At 50.4% G+C, this 17,980-nt stretch overlaps 1 pseudogene; it reads right to left on the bottom strand.

Annotated features, from left to right (window-relative positions):
* Positions 1 to 15,361, bottom strand: part of LOC144170887 (uncharacterized) — a 52,069-nt pseudogene extending 36,708 nt beyond the window's left edge.
* Positions 15,362 to 17,980: the final 2,619 nt, after the last annotated feature.

Genomic DNA, 17,980 nt, shown 5'->3' with positions numbered 1-17,980 from the left:
AATCGCGTGGGAGGAGGAGGGGGGCTTTGAATGCAAAGAGAAAAAATTCTGCGAATTTCTAATAATATTTGACAAAAACCTGGCGAAGTGGGAACATGGGGGGGGGGGGGCGGCGCGGGGGGGCAATTCAACTGGAGGACGCCAATTCTCTGTTCTTGTCTCGCTGTCCAACTCCCTTTGAAGTCTAAACTGGCGTGTCGGCGTTCAGATTCGACGAGCACTAGAAAACCAACACAGTCAGTGATGATCGTATGTAAATATTCGGGGCCTCGCGCCGTGTATGCGGCTGTGTTATGTTATGCTGTGTTATGTGATGTTATAGAAGTACACATCTCTGCGGGCAGCGGGCGTGTGATTTGGTGCATGTTTTGCGTCTATTGCCACACCTACTCGCTAGTATACATGTACCCTGCCGTTTGTAAATCGGGCGGCGTAACACGTTACGCAAGAATCATTTAGTTTGCGAAAATACGAAACAAAATCTACACTCGTTTCAAAGGCGGTGCCAGGCCAGCAGTGTCAGCTGAGTCGGCTGCGCATTTCTTGAGTTAGCTTGCATGCTCCAACTGAAGCAACCTTTTGCAGTTACCTCAGGATATAGGATGAGCAGTGTTCCGTGTTTATGCTACTCGTGAACTTCCCTTTGTCGACCGCACGCAAGAAGAAAAAACTGTAACTGTCGTCAAACAGTTAAACCACCCGACCTGGCGATACGGTCCCACGGCGCGACCACCGCGACAGCTAGTTCAAAAGAAAGCCGACAAATCGGCTTCTTTTAGCGGGTATTATTTTGTTTAGCCTCTGCAACTACTTTAAGGGCTATTTCATACAGTATGCAGTCATTTACACACGCCACAAAGCGCCACAACCAACTTTCACTCTGGCTTGTAATTGAAAACACATGGAGGGCAGCGAGGGTCGTCTGCTTTTGTATTACCCAGACGCGTCGGCCGCTAGGGGCGCTGCATGTCGCCAAAACTGAAAGAGCAGTGGGGAATCCAAAACAGCCAAGGTAACCAAAAAAGAGGCAAGGCAGATTGAAACGAATAAATGGAGGGAAAAAATGGAAGCTAAAACGTCGTTAGAGATGTACAGGGCTGAGAAGATGAACATCACAAAGGAAAATTTCTACGATAATTCCCAGGGCAGTGCTTTGCTTTTTGAGGCTAGAGCAGGTTGCCTGCGAACTAAGAGTTTTGTGGGAAAGTATTCACAAAATGATGGGGTATGGGTGGTTTGCGGAAAAGAAACAGAAACTATGCGGCACATCGTGTTAGAATGTGAGGGTATCCATCCAAATCTACATGAAGGGAATATTGGGCTTTCAGAAGCCCTAGGATTTAAGGGTATCACAGCGGAAGTTAACTTCAAAGCTGTCGAGGGGACGAAAAGAAGATTAGAATGCTGGTGGACGAAAAGCAGACAGGGGAATATTGCCTAGGACAGTTACCACCTGTAACAGGAAAAAAAAAAGTATTTTGTGCCTAATAAGCTTTTTGTGCCTGCCCTAAGCAGCGCTAGTATTGAACCAAAAGTGTAAAACATAGGTATATTAGTCCTTTTTGGTAAGATGACATGTCATCACCCCGATACAAAGGTGAAACCAATAGAAATCATCATCATCATCATCATCATCACTCCAGCGCAGGAGGCCTATACAATCCGGCTCCTGCCCACACCCGACGCCGACGCGTCTTCACGCGAAGCACCCGAATAGCTACGACGCTGAATGTAAATATTGCTCAGAAGTAGGGAAACTCCACCACATAATGTCGGTGTGCGACTTTAGCCCTGAACACCCTCCTCTCTTTCCGTCAACTACCCAACAAGAGAAATGGGAGATGCTGCTGTCTAGACCCTGTCTTCCTACCCAGTTTCAGTTGGTGGAGAGAGCACAGGAGGCGCGGACTTCAAATGGACTCCAGTGAAGAAAGAACCACTCCCCTGGGCCGCACTCTGGGCCGTTCAGAAATCTCAACAGAAGTACTTCCTCCTTTTCCTCGTGCTCCTCCTCCTTCCAAATCTCGGCCTCCTTCACCGTCTCGGCTACCAGTCTTGTCGCCTCCGTCCGTGGCGGCAGAGATGAAGAAGTGAGATCGTCTAACTCGGGGTTTGAGCTGTCTTTACTTTTATAAAAAAAAATCCACTCTTCTGCTACACCAATACAGCTCAACCAACCACCGTTCAACCATCATCATTGATTTAACCTTACTAAGAATATCTCTGAAGTAATAAGTGGTGTGGATAAGTGCATTTCACTTCCCTCTGGTTTCACTATTTGTAGAGTGACGTGACTGAATTTAAGGGACGTCGCATAGGTAATCGTTCTGGGTGCCGTGTGCAGCTTTGCTTTCCAATCGCATTCACAGGGTGGATTGGCGCAATTTTTTTCTTAGTCGACGCATCGTCTCAGGTCATGTAAGCTGACAACGCCGGCCGCGCGCGTTTTGGATCTGCCGCAGAATATCACCGGTACCAATGAATATCTTCGCTGCTATATCTCACCCAAAAAGGAGACTCGTTGTGCGCTCCAGTTGCATGACTACGAGTTTTAGCTGTATGTTTTTGACAGTGCGCTCCGCTGCCGGCGGTCCGCTCAGCCCGACCGGAGCGGGAATAGCAAAGTCACTTTTAGCTAAGCGACAACCGTATCTCCTTCGACTTGAAGTCATTCGCGTCACTGGTAGTGCCCTGTGCGTGTGCAAACTAAGACATCATTTGAAATGAAAAATGACAATTGATATTTCAGTCACGGTAAATGCCGTGTTTATTGCCTGCCTCCCCATTTTCATATAACACAGTCGCTGTTATGATATGAAGGCCTCGCATATTTTCTTCACGTGCCATGTTAAAATGTTTCTTTCACATGTTTGATTCGGCGCTTCCGGATGATAATGTTAGGCTGTTCAGCCCTATTAGACCAAATATTCAAAAGGGAGGAATCTATAGCCTATTTTAAGGACGCCTATGTAAATTAACACTGACAGGTATCACCTGTAACCACGGCAGGGCTAGGGCAGCGACAACTACGCGTGCCGCTCCTCTACCCCGCCCGTGCTGGAGGTCCACTGGCGACGGTTAAAAAATTACTAAGGTAGCGCCATTCTATGATCTTGCCGCCTTTAGCCCTTACTCGCCTTCCTTCCCTCCTCCGGGTTTTGCTATTTTCTTTTTCTCCGGCAAGCGCCGCCTGCCATTGGCCAACAGAGAAGTCACGTGGCAGCTGCCGCTTTTTGTTTTTCTTCTTTGGCGGCCGCTTCGGCTCACCGGCGGGAGCATTGCGCAACACCACAGGTGCGGTGCCATGTTTGGCTGCGCAGCTTCAGTGTCGGCTTTATCGTGCGCGCCAGAGAATAGCAAAGTAAGAATTAGATGCTCGTTCCGAACAAATGTCGCATCGGTGTCGATTTATGCTGCTTCACGGTGGCGACGTGTTCTGCCTTATAGGCAGCGCGAATAGGGTCAGGGATGGCAAAAGACTTCGTTATTCCGTTCGGGAAACGCGACGCAGAAACGAGAAAAGTTTGGTTGCATACATTTGAACAGGCATACTTTGTGGGGATCGCGACTTTCACGCGAACCCCTTTCTGGCTAGTTTCCCATCGCGGCCGGCGGCACACGTACCTCGCTCACGCGACGGGAACCATGCGGGAGGGCGCCAGCGACCGAACCATGGAGGAAAAAAAAGCTTAGGAGAGGCCCCCAGCTATCCCCGCGCATTTGCAAAAGTGTGGAGGAAGTCACGTGTTTTCGGCGGCCATTGGAAGTCACGTTAGCAACGGCGTCCTAGCAACAGCCCGCCCGCCGTTCGCCAGTCATGGAGGAAAGGCAGCGCCTGCCTTGTCGTCCGATTGCGAAGATTGCTGCTTCGCTTTGCTGCGCTGTTTCTTGCGGAACTCGAAAAGGATGCTGCGAGTTGCGACAGCAGCGCCGATGTGAATATGTCATTTAATTTCTACTTGAAAGTGCACCTTGTACCGCGTCAAGCTTTTGCTCCGGTCGCGATCACGACGCGCCTATTGAAGTGCAGATATCGTGAACGCGCCGTCCCGTCGTACGCGCGGACACCCGTCAGGTAGATTTTCGGGAAGTGATACACGGTGTGCAGTACGTAGGCGACTTGCAACCGAACGATTCGCAACTCAATTTTTTGGTTATCGCCGCTGCATGTAGTTTGCTAGGCCGGCAATGCGCGGCAGTGCCTTTGCAACTGTTACAAGGTAGATTCCCAGTTGATATAATTCCATCGTCCTATTACCTTAGTAGGTGTCCGTCTGTTGACTGGAAGAGTGCTGGATCTGGAATCTGGCTCTTTTTGTGGTCTCGCTCTGGATTTCGCTTTTCAACGCTTCATACTGCGTATGAACGTTTTCAACTGATATCACCTTGAATTTATTGACACTGAGACAAGTTGAAGCTTGGCGAAAAAAAGTTTATTGACGCCACCCACCCTCTCCTTTTTTTACTCAATAAAATGTTTTGCCTCCTCCTCCTTCGCAAAAAAATTTTATCGAAGGCACGCGAACAACGGCAAAAACATTCCACAATTTTTTAGCTTGAAATCTGCATGAAGTGCTGCTTACCTATATATATAGAACGGCCGTTTAATTGACTAGTCATCTCTGGGATTGCCAGTGAAACTGCAACGAAAACTTGGGCAACTTTCCAGTCCGGTAGCCGCACGGCGTTCGCCCACTGTTTGCGGCGTTCTCCATCGCTTGGGAACCAATAAACGGCGGCGATTGCAAACAAAGGATGAATGCACACTAATGTACAGCAATACTTGTCAGCGGAATGATGCACTAACCGGTGGAAAGTGACGCCCAATTCCTTGGGTACCGATCGCGACTTGCAGCCTGGCACCGAGCATTGCGGCATTGTTAGAGCGAGCCGCTTCGCAAAACTGCTGCGGCCACACTGAAGACGTGTAACAGTGTAACCGCTCGTTTAGGTTCACGGTCACGCGCTGCCAAACGGCCTTCTACCTGCCTATCAGCTGATTTCTGCCGTCTCGGCGCTGGCAGATGCAGACGACAAGAGAGGCAATACAGGACGGAGGAGGCGGAGAAGGTGCACCGAGAGAGAGGCAAAAAGAGTCCGCCATTCGACTTCAGAAATGGCGTTTCCGGCTGCGCTGGGTGGGACGTCAGGGCCTCTCCTAAGCTTTTTTTTCCTGCATGGACCGAACGGTTTGTTGTCGCCCTGGTGGAGGCGTTGACCCTTTTCCCCTCTGCCTTACCCGAGAACCAGTTCTTCCTCGATACTAGCGCCACCAAAAGGCGAGGGGTGGTGGGTTGTCCGATGACGTGAGGACGCTCTCTTGTCTTGGGGATCCGGTAGCGGGCGGACGTTTTGGCGCGCTGGTCCTGACGTGGGGAGCGCGCCACAAAAGACGCGTCCGGACCAGCTGGGAGACTGCACCCGCGTTCGCACTCCGCAGCGCTCCACTGCTCCGGTATGCCATCGGTGAGTCGAACCATCTCGATCTCTAGCGTTGTTTAATGCCTCGCTCCCAGTGTTACCGTTATGGCCTACGATTAGTCTTTATGCGGTATATTTGATTTGCACTTTTCAATAAATGCTGTCATTGATGTTTTGCCCTCTCCGCCTCCTGCCTCTGTCTGTCTCCGCAAACAACGCACCCGTCCGCAGCCGGCGCTCGCAAGGCATGTTTGTTGAGCGCGGATGGCTGCGGGGAGGGAACTCACTACTGTGTGAAATGTAGAACCCCACATCTGGCGCCCCAACGTGAGGCCATGTTTGCGGAGACGAGCAGTAGGCACGGCAGCATCCTTTGTTCTGGCGTCGGACGATCCGAGCATGGACAACAGACTGCAAGCCTAACTGATTGGAGCGAGTTATTAGCAGAGGTGAACTTTCCTGAGAGTGAGGTGAATTATTTATTGCTGCGGCGTTTTTAATTTGTTAAGCGCCGATTTTGCAGCAATCGCGTATATGCCAGGACATCGCTGCCAGTTAACACGTACGTGGTCTCGGAATTTTTGTCGGGACGTTATTGTTCATGGAAACGAGGGTTTCCGAGTTTGCATTCAAGCGAGGCCAGGGAGCCCGCGCCATTGTGTCAGCCCAGAGTGAGTGTGTACGAAAGCTGCCATTTGGGTCCGAGTTTTTAGATGCAGAGCATCTGATTCACTCGCCTTGTCCCTCCGGCGTCGTCGTCGTCGTCGTCGGCGGCGTTGTCCGCCCCTCCCCCATTCTCCTCGCCGCGCCAGCTGCGCTCTCCGCCGCTCACCCTCTCTTTTCTCCGATAGCGAACACCCTCTCGCGAGGGGCATTGGATTGGATTATATTGGATTGGATTGGATTTGGATTGGATTAAAGTGGATTGTGTTGGATTGTGTTGCGTCATAGCCGCGACACGTTGCGTCATAGCCGCGGCAGACGCGCTGGGGCCGGCGCATGGGCAGTACTCTCTCTACCGCGCTTTCCTCTCCTTTGGGCGCGCTGCGCATATAATCGGTGTGCCGTTCTCCGGCGAAGCAACATCCACGCTTGGCTCAAGCACCTAGAGTCCACGCCGCTTTACAAGTACGCCAACGTCGTCATCGACTGGGACCGGCTTACGCAGTCCCCTCAACGTTATGCGCGCTATAAAACGCGGTCCCTTCGCCGCTCCGCCTATGCGTCGCATCTACACAGGGGTTCCCGCGAGGGGAGTTGGCAGTTTTTCTTTGATGTTTTGTTGACTCCGGGAGTCGAAGCTCTGGGAGCCGTGTGGCCGGGCCACGTGTGCCGCAAAAGGCTAGCTGGTATTGCAGCCTGGCACGGGCGCTCCGATACCGCTGATTGTGGTAGGCGCCGTTCGCTCTTAAGCTGCTTGTGTTGCAGCGAGCGTGTAGGCCCCTAACAAAGCAGATGTCTCCTCACGGCTGCACGTACGGGCACGTTCAGGGTTTCTTTCGTTTGGTCTGTTTTATTTTGGTGTGTTTTTGGATGCGGGTCGTTTGCCTAAGTGAGTGACCCGAAGGCTTTCACAGCCGGTCCTCCCGGAGAAGGCGCGACCTTGGGCACAATGCGAGGGCGCACGGAGCGCTCCCCCTCTTTTGTTGATCGCCTCGCGCGAGAGAAAGGAATCTCTCCCGCCTCAGGAAAGACTGTTGCTTTGACCCCTCGCTGCTTGAAAAAATGCTTTCCGCAGCGTAGCTGTTCTTGTTGTCGCGCCACGCGGGTGACGGGACTGAAGGGGGGCCTCATCCCTCTCCCACTGACGGGGAGAATTACGCGAGGTAAACTTTGCGCCTTCTGATTGTAACGTCCCAGGAGCCCTCTTGTTCGGCTCGAGAGACCAAGCTCTGTTCACGTAAACTAAGCGCCAGTGTGTTGAAACGTATTTCAGCATTTTTACGCAAGCGGCGTTCATGTGTGTGAACATAGGGCTGTCGTTGGGACTAAATACTGTTTCCGCGTTCATGTGTATGAATGAAGCGAGCAAATGAAGCGAGTTACTGATGCGAGCAAATACTGCTTTCGCATTTTTGTGGTTAAGCATAGCGCCGGGCGGTGGATGCGACCGTGTGTGTTCTTTGTGCCTTGTACCGTATAGGGTTAGAACAGGTTCTAGCTCTGTTGACATTTCCAGAGCGGTTGAATTGCTGACAAACAATTAGCAGCTGAACCATCAGATTGTGTCACGTTGTTGATGCAATTGAGTTGGTATTCTCCCTACCCGGCACGCGGCAGCGTTAGGACACTTTGGCGTGCTTTGTTGACGTTAGCAAGCAAGTAGTTATGCCGATGCCATGGCAATTGTGATATTCGACATCAAACCACGTGATGAATGGGATTAAAGGGCTACTGCAGCCTGTTTTTTTCTGCCCTATACATTGTAGGGTCTGGACTATTTATTGGGCTTTGTTGACATTGACAGAGGGATGGCAATGCTGACAACTCGGCAGTTGTCGTTAGGATAGCGCCACAAAGGCGGCGCGATCGGAGAGCTATTTTTCTGCCGTACACTCAAGGTGCGGGGAGTTTCTTTGTGCAGCTAAGCCACATGACGGAGCGTGTTTATGCCGCTGTCTACTGTTCCGGGCGAGCTGCCGAGCCTGCTGAAGCGCTGCGGTGCGGCATGCCACCACCAGCCTGGCTGAGAGAGTCGGCAGTCTCGGGTCGCTCGGCGGCCACGGGCCATCACGGATGTGCCGCCACTTGAGCAGCGCTTGCTTGGGTTGGCTGGTGCGATTCTTCCCGGAGCTACCTGCTTGCAGACATCAGCGGGCGACGACCGAGCCTGCTGGTACACTACCAGCGGTGGCATTGGACGAGTGGAAGCCGGCGTAGGCAACACGATGCAGTGACTAACGATTTAATCGACGAACGAACTTTTAGTCGCCTCTAATCCTGTAGTCAGCTCTCAACGGCGTACGCAAGGAATTTAGGAGGGAGGGATGTGGGGATCGCTACTTTCACGCGAACCCCTTTCTGGCTAGCTTCAAATCGCGGCCGGCGTGCACACGCGCCTCGCTCACACGACGGGAACGATACGGGAGGGCGCTAGCGACCGAACGGTTTGTTGTCGCCCTGGTGGAGGCGTTGACCCTTTTCCCCTCTGCCTTTCCCGAGAACCAGTTCTTCCTCGATACTAGCGCCACCAAAAGGCGAGGGGTGGTGGGTTGTGGGATGACGTGAGGACGCTCTCTTGTCTTGGGGATCCGGTAGCGCGCGGACGTTTTGGCGCGCTGGTCCTGACGTGGGGAACGCGCGTCCGGACGAGCTGGGAGACTGCACCCGCGTTCGCACTGTGCAGCGCTCCGCTGCTCCGGTATGCCAACGGTGAGTCGAACCATCTCGATCTCTAGCGTTGTTTAATGCCTCGCTCCCAGTGTTACCGTTATGGCCTACTATTAGTCTGTATGCAGTATATTTGGTTTGCACTTTGCAATAAATGCTGTCATTGATGTTTTGCCCTCTCCGCCTCCTGCCTTTGTCTGTCTCCGCAAACAACGGACCCGTCGGCAGCCGGCGCTCGCAAGGCATGTTTGCTGAGCGCGGATGGCTGCAGGGTGGGAAATGCGTAGTGTGTGAAGTGTAGAATCCCACAACATCAAGCCGACGCTGCCATCACTCTTTTGCGAGGGGTGGCTATGGCGTTGCGCTGCTGAGCGCGAGGTCGCGGGTTCGATTCCCGGCCGCGTCGGGCGCTTTTCTGATGGAGGCGAAAAGAAAAAACGCCCGTGTGTTCGAGATTTCGGCGCACATTAAAGATCCCCAGGTGGTCAAAATCAATCCGGAGCCCTCCACTACGGCGCGCCTCATCGCCTGCGTTGCGTCGGCGCGTTAAACCCTACAATCAATCAATCAATCAATCAATCAATCTTTTGCGAGGGAAGTTTCTGAATGCTTGTTCTCGCTTTTTAAATTCTGCGCACGCTGGAGCGGTCACTTAAGAAGAAATGCGTATTCCCTCCGCGACCGTCGTCCACCCTTTGTTCAGAGTAGGCATTGCGCGCAGCGGCGAGTTCGTCGCGTCGTAAGCTTTGATTAGCATAAGAGGCCGTGTATTTGTCATGTGCGCGCTTAACTTTCAGCATAATTATCAGCGCCGTAGCATGTTCACTCGGTGGTCGTAAGGTTTTCGTGACGCAAGAATTTATCACCTGAACTCGCGTTTGCTTTCACCGTCGGCAGCTTGCGTCTGACCATGTAGCGTGTGCGTTACGAGTGCATGTAAGCTTCTTGTGGAGTGAATTCATGTTTTGTGTGTAATGGACCCGGGTAGTATTATAATCCCGTTGTTATGACATTGAAGTGATTTGCTGCGTATGTGCTTCGTCGGTGCGGCGCAAATTGAGGCCGTAAAGAGAAAAAAAATGCGGCTAGGTAAAAAAAAAAAATCCCGCCATCTCCATGAAGTGAACGATGATGAGAGGGGCAAAGCTGAAATGCTTATCGGTAAAACCGTGAAACATTCGCCCGCACATCATATAAAGACTCGACACGTCAAGCTTACCAGCGCTCCGTGGACAAGCCCGTTGACGACGTCGATGTTTGTGGTGATTATGTAGGGCTTGTTTGGGAAGACGAGAATCTCCATGGGTAAGTTGGCGAATTCGGTGTGTGACATTTTAGCCACCTTGGCCGTCGCCTTCTGCAGACCGTCTTGTGTCGCGTACCCCCGGTACGTGTCTTGAGCTCGCAGGCGACAAACGACAACCTCTTCGTCTTCCTCTCCTCCTTGTTGGGTAGTAACGAACGCGTTGAACGTTTCGACCTCTTCGGCCAATCTTTGGCTGGCCAATCCCTAGGAGGATGCTGCCACAATCATCATTAATGTGCCGGATACAGCAGCAACGAGGGACGGTACAGGGCCCGAGCAAGAGGAGCTTCGCCCCTAAAACGGGAAATCACTCTAAACTGCGGGGAATTAAGGTAGGATTATGTAGGTAGTAAAAGCGGGGGAAGACTGAACGCCGCTAATGATTCACAACCATCGTAAGAAAGGCGAATTCAAGGATGCCAGCGCATGCAGCGCTGGAACGACGGCATTTGCGAATGAAGCGCTCTGTGTACCGCCGCGAACCGTGCGCAAGCCCTCTGTGCAGTGATTGCACGACCACAGTCACTAAAATGCAAGAAAGGAATTAGCGTAACAGAGCAGTTCGAAATGTTCACGTTCGATCCTTTCGCGTTCACGAAATATTTTGAGATATTACAAGCATGCCGCAGACGTAAACAACGCGCTGTTGGTATGCGTGAGCGGCAACCACCCCTGACAAATATCCTTTTGCAGGCAAAAATATAAAACAAAGCAACCTCACTCTGTGCGTGTTGGTAAAATAGGACTCTAGAAATGATATAAATGCCACCAAATAGTGATTTGGCGGAAAAACCAGAGCAAAGTACAAGAAAAACTCCAGCGAGCGGCCTGTAGCGTTGCGAGGGCGTCTGCTATGAAGCAGCCAAGAAAAATGGCAACATCGCCGCCGAGTTCCAGGGCGCACGCCGCCTCGGGTGAGGGCAGAGAAAAAGAGGAGAGCGGCGGAGAAGGAAGGAGCGGTTGGCACAAGCTTAGTAATTTTAGGGACCTTAGCGATGATGATTTATATTGGTTTCCCCTTTGTAGCGGGGTGATGATGTCATCTTACCAAGAAAAAGACTAATATACCTGTTTTATACTCTTGGTTTAATACTAGCGTGCTTAAGGCAGGCACAAAAAGCTTATTAGACACGAAATACTTTTTTTTGCTGTTACAGGTGATAACTGTCCTAGGCAATATTCTCCTCTCTGCTTTTCTTCCACCAGCGTTCTAATCTTCTTTCTGTCGCCCCTACAGCCTTGAAGTTAACTTCGTCCTTGCTAGCTTTAAATCCTAGGGCTTCTGCAAGCCGAATTTTTCCCTCATGTAGATTTGGATGGATGCCCTTACATTCTATGTGACGCATAGTTTCTGTTTCTTTTCCGCAGACAACGCGTACCCCATCATTTTGTGGATATTTCCCCACAAAGCTGTTAGTTCGCAAGCAATCTGCTCTAGTCTCAAAAAGCAAGGAACTGCCCAGAGAATTATCATAGAAATTTTCCTTTCTTATGTTCAATTTCTCAGCCCTGTACAGGTCCGCGCAGAAGTAAACGGAGCATGGGAGTGGTGGCCGAACTGCATCGCTGCGCCGCGTGCGGGCGCCGACGGGAACTAAGGAGCGCCGGTTTAAGAGTGTGCTCGCACTGCCCCCGCCGCCCTATCTGATATGTTTGATCGTTGCTCTGCTGGCGGGTCGTACCGGGCGTGGCGGTTTTAAAAAGGCAGCGCTGGGCTATAGAGGGGCGCTGGTTGCATTGCCGCTCGCATGTATCAGCGGCGGCCGAATCGGCCGCTGTAGAGCGGGACGAAGCTACGCGCGCTCGGAAACGTGCCTTGTGGCGCGCTGTAAAGGGATGAATAAAACTGTAGCCGGCTGCTGTTTCCCATAGCATGTCTTTGTGATATAATTCACTGCAGGCCCACAATAAGATCTCCCTGGACAATACAGAAAGCGCATTCGCTGAAATGTTTGTTATTAAAAAAAAAAAAGATCCCGCTTCGATACATTGTTTTTCTTAATTTGGTTTTCTCTAAAGCATTGCTGTCACTCAGTCCAGGCCTGTTTTGAAGAAGGGAAATGATTAAATGCCGATACGATGGAAATTTGCTCTGCGGGAAAGCATGCTGCCTATATTTTTAACGAGTGAAGAAGGAGCTACAGCTTTCAATCAACTCCTTTGCGCTGTTATGTCGATAGTAAGGCAAACAAATTATTGTTGTTCTGAGGCTTCGACACGCGCCATTAAAAAAAACTGCGTCTTTTCACTCTGTGAAGAAGGATGACCAGCGGAGCTGCGGCGCCCGTAGTGTTAGAGTCGTCTTAGCGGCGAAGTGTCACGTAATTTGTTTCCGGGTAGTCCCTGTAAAACAAGAGTTACAACCGTTTTCTGTAACCATGCTCCCTTTGTAGATGGCCCTGTATTGACAGCAGACCGTAATTCTGTGTCGTTTACAACTCCACTGTGCACTCAGGATCACGTTAGAGCCGTTTTCTGTAATCGCGCTCCCGCCGTAAACGGGCATGCTTCACTGCGTATCCGGCAATGTAAAAAAGCCTGCCACCAAGTTTTGTAATTTGGCTTCAGCGCTACACACACTTGCATTGCTGGAAGCAATTTCTAGAGTCCAATAAAGGCCTCTAAATACGGGGCCTTGTATCTTTCTGATACTTTTACGATTTTTTTTCGTACTGCAGGGGAACTGGCTTTTACGGGGTGGGAAAACGGGATCCGGAAGGAGCGTGATGCGATACCACACCTGACTGCCGTAAAGCCCAGCCCTAGAACAGATCCGCTGTTACAAACACCTTGTGTAACTCTGTAGCAGCGCGAAGGTAGTTGCAATTAGACCCGTATTCGGGATGGTGTGAGAACAGAAATGGGCAACGCCCCAATCCCGACTTTTGGATTTATTCAAAACTTGAATAAATGAAAATAATTTAGATGTCTTAAAAACAATGCATGAAAATATTTTACATGAACAATTAAAATGAAAGTAACCGACGTGTTACAAATTAATTTACGTTCATTCAGTTCGCACGTTCAGTAGCCGGTGAAGCCGCCGTCCACCCTAATGGTGTCTCCAATCCTGCGGGGCAGTGAGGCGTACAGTTGTTCAGCGTAGCCAGGCTTCTGTCGGAGAGTTTCCCATTGCGCTTTCACAGCCATCCACAAATCGTCGGCGGTCGCTGTGGTGCGGTTTAGATGAGCAATATTATGCTTCATGGCCCCCCACACGTTCTCTATAGGGTTCAAATCGGCCCAATTCGGGGGCCACTCGAGTAAACACACACCGCGCCCTTCCAGTAGCCGCTGGACGGCCTTTGAAGTGTGGACGGGGCTTCGATCTTGTTGCAAAACGTAGCAGCCGTCCTTGAAGGGCCCGTCCAGGGCATAAGGGAGGAGCGTATATGGTCTATTACGTCGCAGAAGGCGGCCGAATTGAAGGGCTGTGGAAGCTTAACGAGTGGGCCAAGGCCGTCCCTGGTGATGGCTCCCCACACATTCACAGCACACCGAGCGCTGCTGAGGACATGGGACACATACCCAGGCTGGTATCTGGCAAGAAACAAGAAAAAACATTGGAAAGCCATTGTTGTAAAACGCAACCTTGAGAAAACATATGGGCACTAACAATGATGGTTTGGTGGCCAATGAAAAGTTTTGAAATGCACGCAATAAACTGTTTTCCGTCGTGAACATGAACGAGGGCGCGTTGTGAGGAGGGCTAGAGAAGGGAAACGAAAAAAAGATCAACAACAGTGTAGCTCCGCTTGCAGGAATGGGTTCTTTTTCGTGCGAGTACGCTGTGTTTTGTATTACTCAGGATGAATTTGTTGTGGTAATGAAGAATGTTATAGTTACGCGCAAACAAGCCTAATACCATTGCATGGAACACACTGGATCACGGTGCAAATTACCATAATTTGTTTAAGAGGTAAAGAGAGATATGTTCTTTTGAATACGAATTGTCCGTAAAGTCGCGCAAACAAGAAGTCTATTGAAGGAATTTATGCAGACAAATCGAACAGACAAATCGTGAATATTGTCGATAGAAAACTTCCTTAAGCGGAGGTCTTCTAAAATAAGGCCAAATGAATTTACCGGGCCGGCAGGCATATTACCGAAAGAAAGCAATATCGAGACTTCCTTAATGCTGGCTACCGCAAAATTCAAATCGGAAATGAGCCTCATGGGCCCCTCCTTTACATGGCATTTGATATTTTTCTTCTGAGCGATCAATTACGTGCTTCCTGATCTCGACACACGGCCACTCTTCGCTTTCGCCTTCACCAAAAGTTAGTTCAGTAGCGCAACAATGTGCAACTGCGGCCACGGGTTACTGGATTGCAGTGGTAAATGGCGCAGTTTCTTCCTTTTTGGTACCGCGATGACACTGCACCTACAACTGCCACGGCACTAGGTGCACTGGCCTGCACGCATTCGCGTATCTCAAAAAGAAGCTGGCATTTTCTGTTTCCCTGACTAAAACGGGGCTCTCTATTTGTGCCTCGTAACATCTCTTTCCAAAATTACCTATAATGTTGATACAGTCCCCTTTTTCCCTACAACGGGTCCTTGAAAAGCTGTTCTTCACCCTTGAACTTCTTCGTACTACGTTTTTCCCAATTTCACATACAGTTTCTGGCGCAGCCATTTACTCGCTTTGAAAGGCCTGGCAAAGAACTTCGGTTTCAAATTAGCATAAAAAGGGGGGCTTTAACTCCCGCTCAGTGCAATGGAGTGCCCGGCCGTGGAGAGTTACAAATAATTCGTCCGCTTGGGGATCTTGAACCCGGGCCCTAATCTCAGCACATGAAGTGTTGCTTTTCGCCGCATGAGAAACAACAATTCGGTTTGAAAAAGCCTCCAGAAGGAAGTAAGGGCATACCTGCAGTTGTATGGCCTCCAGACGCGGCGCTGCTGGTCCCACCTGGAGGAAAATGTGGATTCATCGCTGAAAACCACTTCTCCCCAGTCGTCGAGACTCCAGGCTTCGTGGGCTCGAGCGAATGCCGGGCGCTGCACCCTCTGCCGCTCGGTGTTGAAAGGTTTCTGGGCTACAATGCAGCCATTGAAACCAGCCTCATTCAGGCGCCGCCTAATTGTGGCGTCGCTGATGTCCAACGACACGTTGTCGCGAATCTCCCTAGCTATTTGAAAGGGAGGATCCGTCATGGCGGCAAAGATGAGCAGATCTTCTTCTTCGGAAGTGCAGCGGGGTCTTCCGGGCCGTGGGGCGTCGTCGATTCGGCCGTTCTCTTGCCGATATGCTTGTATTATACGGTTGACGCTGTCGTAGACCTTGCGGTCCTTCGGCATATCTCTCGTTGGGGAACACCCTCCCTACAGTATTTTATAATTTCCAGCCTGGCGCTGTGCGGTACTCTCGGCGGCATCGTCTTCGCACTGCAGGTTCTTAAAGGGACACTGAAGGAATATGTAAACATTGCGGTATTACTGGCGCAAATTGTAGTCCGGAGTTCCCAGGCCATGTTTCGACCACTCAGGGCGCGTTTACGCGATTTTATTTAGTAGAAAAATTAATTCGAAAATGCTGTCCTCCTCTCTTTACGCTCGCCCATTTTCTGTGGCGTTTTCGTGTGACGTCGAGAGGAGCCGAGCTCGCAATTGGCTGCGCTACTGCACGGCTCCCCGGCCTTCAGACAGAGTCACTCGGCCCAGCGTTTCGTCCGCCGGCCGCCGACGGGTCGTCGCAATTCGTTCGCTCAGTTGAAACGAAGCCAGGACACGTTTGTGAATGGAAGAATGTGCCTTTCTTTACTTGGTTAGTTTGTACACTGTATCTAGCTTCAAGTCAAGGTCGCTTCACACAAGCGCTGCACAAGCGACATGCGACGCTTCGCTGACTGGTACTCCAGTAGGAAAATATAAGGCCTCTTGAAGGCGGGAGAAGAGTCAGCGAAGTAATTATAGGTACTAAGGAAATAAAATCAACTGATATTTTTACCGTACAGCATAAAACTGGGGTGCGGGAAGCACTTTTTTGCGCTGGGCGAACGAGCACAGCGGCCAGCAGCACGACTACGCATCTGCGAACGCTTTTCCGTCTGAGAAATGCAATTGCTAGACGTGAGATATTGTGGAAACTTGGGGGATGCTTACTGCACGAGCGCAAAACAACAAATAGTCCCCTAAGCTGCTTGGAACGGTAAAACTAAATAAAAGTGTAAACTGGTCATACATTATATACCTTAGATCCAATCACGGCCGAGTTGGCCTGTGGCCGAGTAGAAGAAAAACCGAGACACAAGTTGGTGCACAAACAAATGCATTAACCCAACACCACCAGACCGTAAAGGAAGAAACAAATTATCTCTGCGCATTGGCTCCCATTCAGATCCCCACACGAAGGTAGCAAACACTCTGTGTAGAGCCTGGACTTTCGGCCGCGCACAGTGCAGTACCTGAAGCACATAAACAAGCTTTGCTACCAAGAAGACATTGCAGACTTGCGCACGGGCAAATACAGAAAGTTCTCGCCCCATCCATGCCTGCGAGGCACGCTTGACATGCGTGAGTGCTGAAGACCAGTGCGGTCCTGAGTTCCTTATTTGGTGCAAAGGCACGCCAAGGTACTCAAGCGGTGTGCTGTCCCAATTAATACCTGCAAATTTGGAAGGTTTGGTTCCCCACAGGCCAAGCCATTAGTTTTCTCCATATTCATGACCGCACCAGACACGTCACAAAACTCCTTAGTCAATGCAAGGGCTTCGTGAACACTACGCTTGTCAACACAAAAATAGGCAATGTCATCAGCATACGCAAAAAAAAAAAAACTCGGTTTTTCTTCTACAAGTCGGCGGAGCATCCATTTTTACGTACTGTAATTCAAGAGCGCATAAGTTACCATTTGCCGTTTCTCCTTGTTTCTACGGGTGAGGTCAACCAAAAGCCGCCATGGGGTTTTCTAAAAGAAGTTGTAGATACTTTTCATTTCCTTACTGCGCGGTTTTCTCTGGAGTACCTGTTTAGTCTTTCAAGGACAGCTATGACGAACACTTTAATTCATAATCTATTCCCCGTGCCTCTTTATCACCAGCCATACTTGCGGGACCATACGAATAATGTTTTAGACCGTGTCAAGCGTATGTGCATGCCGCCAAATGCTAAAACGTTTTTCTTTAAGCTTCATTCGCAAACGCTTCCAGTTAAAACATGGCTGCGAGACAAAGGAATGTCGATCCCTTGGTCAGACAATTGCCGCTTGTGCAACCAACCAGAAACTATTGACCACTGTTTTGTGCTGTGCCGTGACGCGGTGTTTTTCTGGGACGTTTTGCAACGGACACTAAAAAAGGACATTGACATCACCCCATACACCATTCGCTTCTTGCCATTTGAGGACGTTAATCGGGTGCCGTATGACGTTTTTGTGCTCCTAGGTTTGTTTAGCTTGTGGAAGTGCCGCATGACTGATCGGCATGCTGAACTTCCTAGGCCGACCAAGGTCATTTTTCGGGAACAGGCGGCGTCGGTACGGAGCGTTTACGTCGCGCAGAGTGATCCACCAGAGTGGCTGCATCTTTTGGATGCGTGCGTTTGCTTGCCTGAGTTTTGAATTGGTGCCGACCTTTGTTAGACTGACGGGCTTACCCTTTTCTGTCTGTTAGTGTTTATATTGTGTGTCAATTGTCTTGGCTGACTTCTCTCTAAAATTTCCATGTATTAAAGAAAAAAAAAATTGGCCTGTGGCCGAGTGGTTTGAGGCGCTTGGTTACCGTTTTGCAAGTCGCAAGTTCGAATCCCCGAGGGTACATCGTTTTTTTTTTTGCCAGTTGATTTTTTCGTTTTTGGCCGATGTTTTCTAAACTGAGTTCACCATTTTTGGGCCGTAACGTTCCCTGCTCCACGAGCGAGTTCGCAGAACGCGCGCAGACTGCCGCTGACGCGCTAGCGAGTTCTCGTTAGCGTGCTGTT

Source organism: Haemaphysalis longicornis, unplaced genomic scaffold (assembly GCF_048455015.1).
Source record: "Haemaphysalis longicornis isolate Haplotype H1 unplaced genomic scaffold, Haemaphysalis longicornis Haplotype H1 scaffold_1, whole genome shotgun sequence".
NCBI classification, from domain to species: Eukaryota; Metazoa; Arthropoda; class Arachnida; order Ixodida; family Ixodidae; genus Haemaphysalis; species Haemaphysalis longicornis.
Note: the sequence above shows the minus strand (reverse complement) of the source record. Positions and strands in the feature narration are given on the sequence as shown.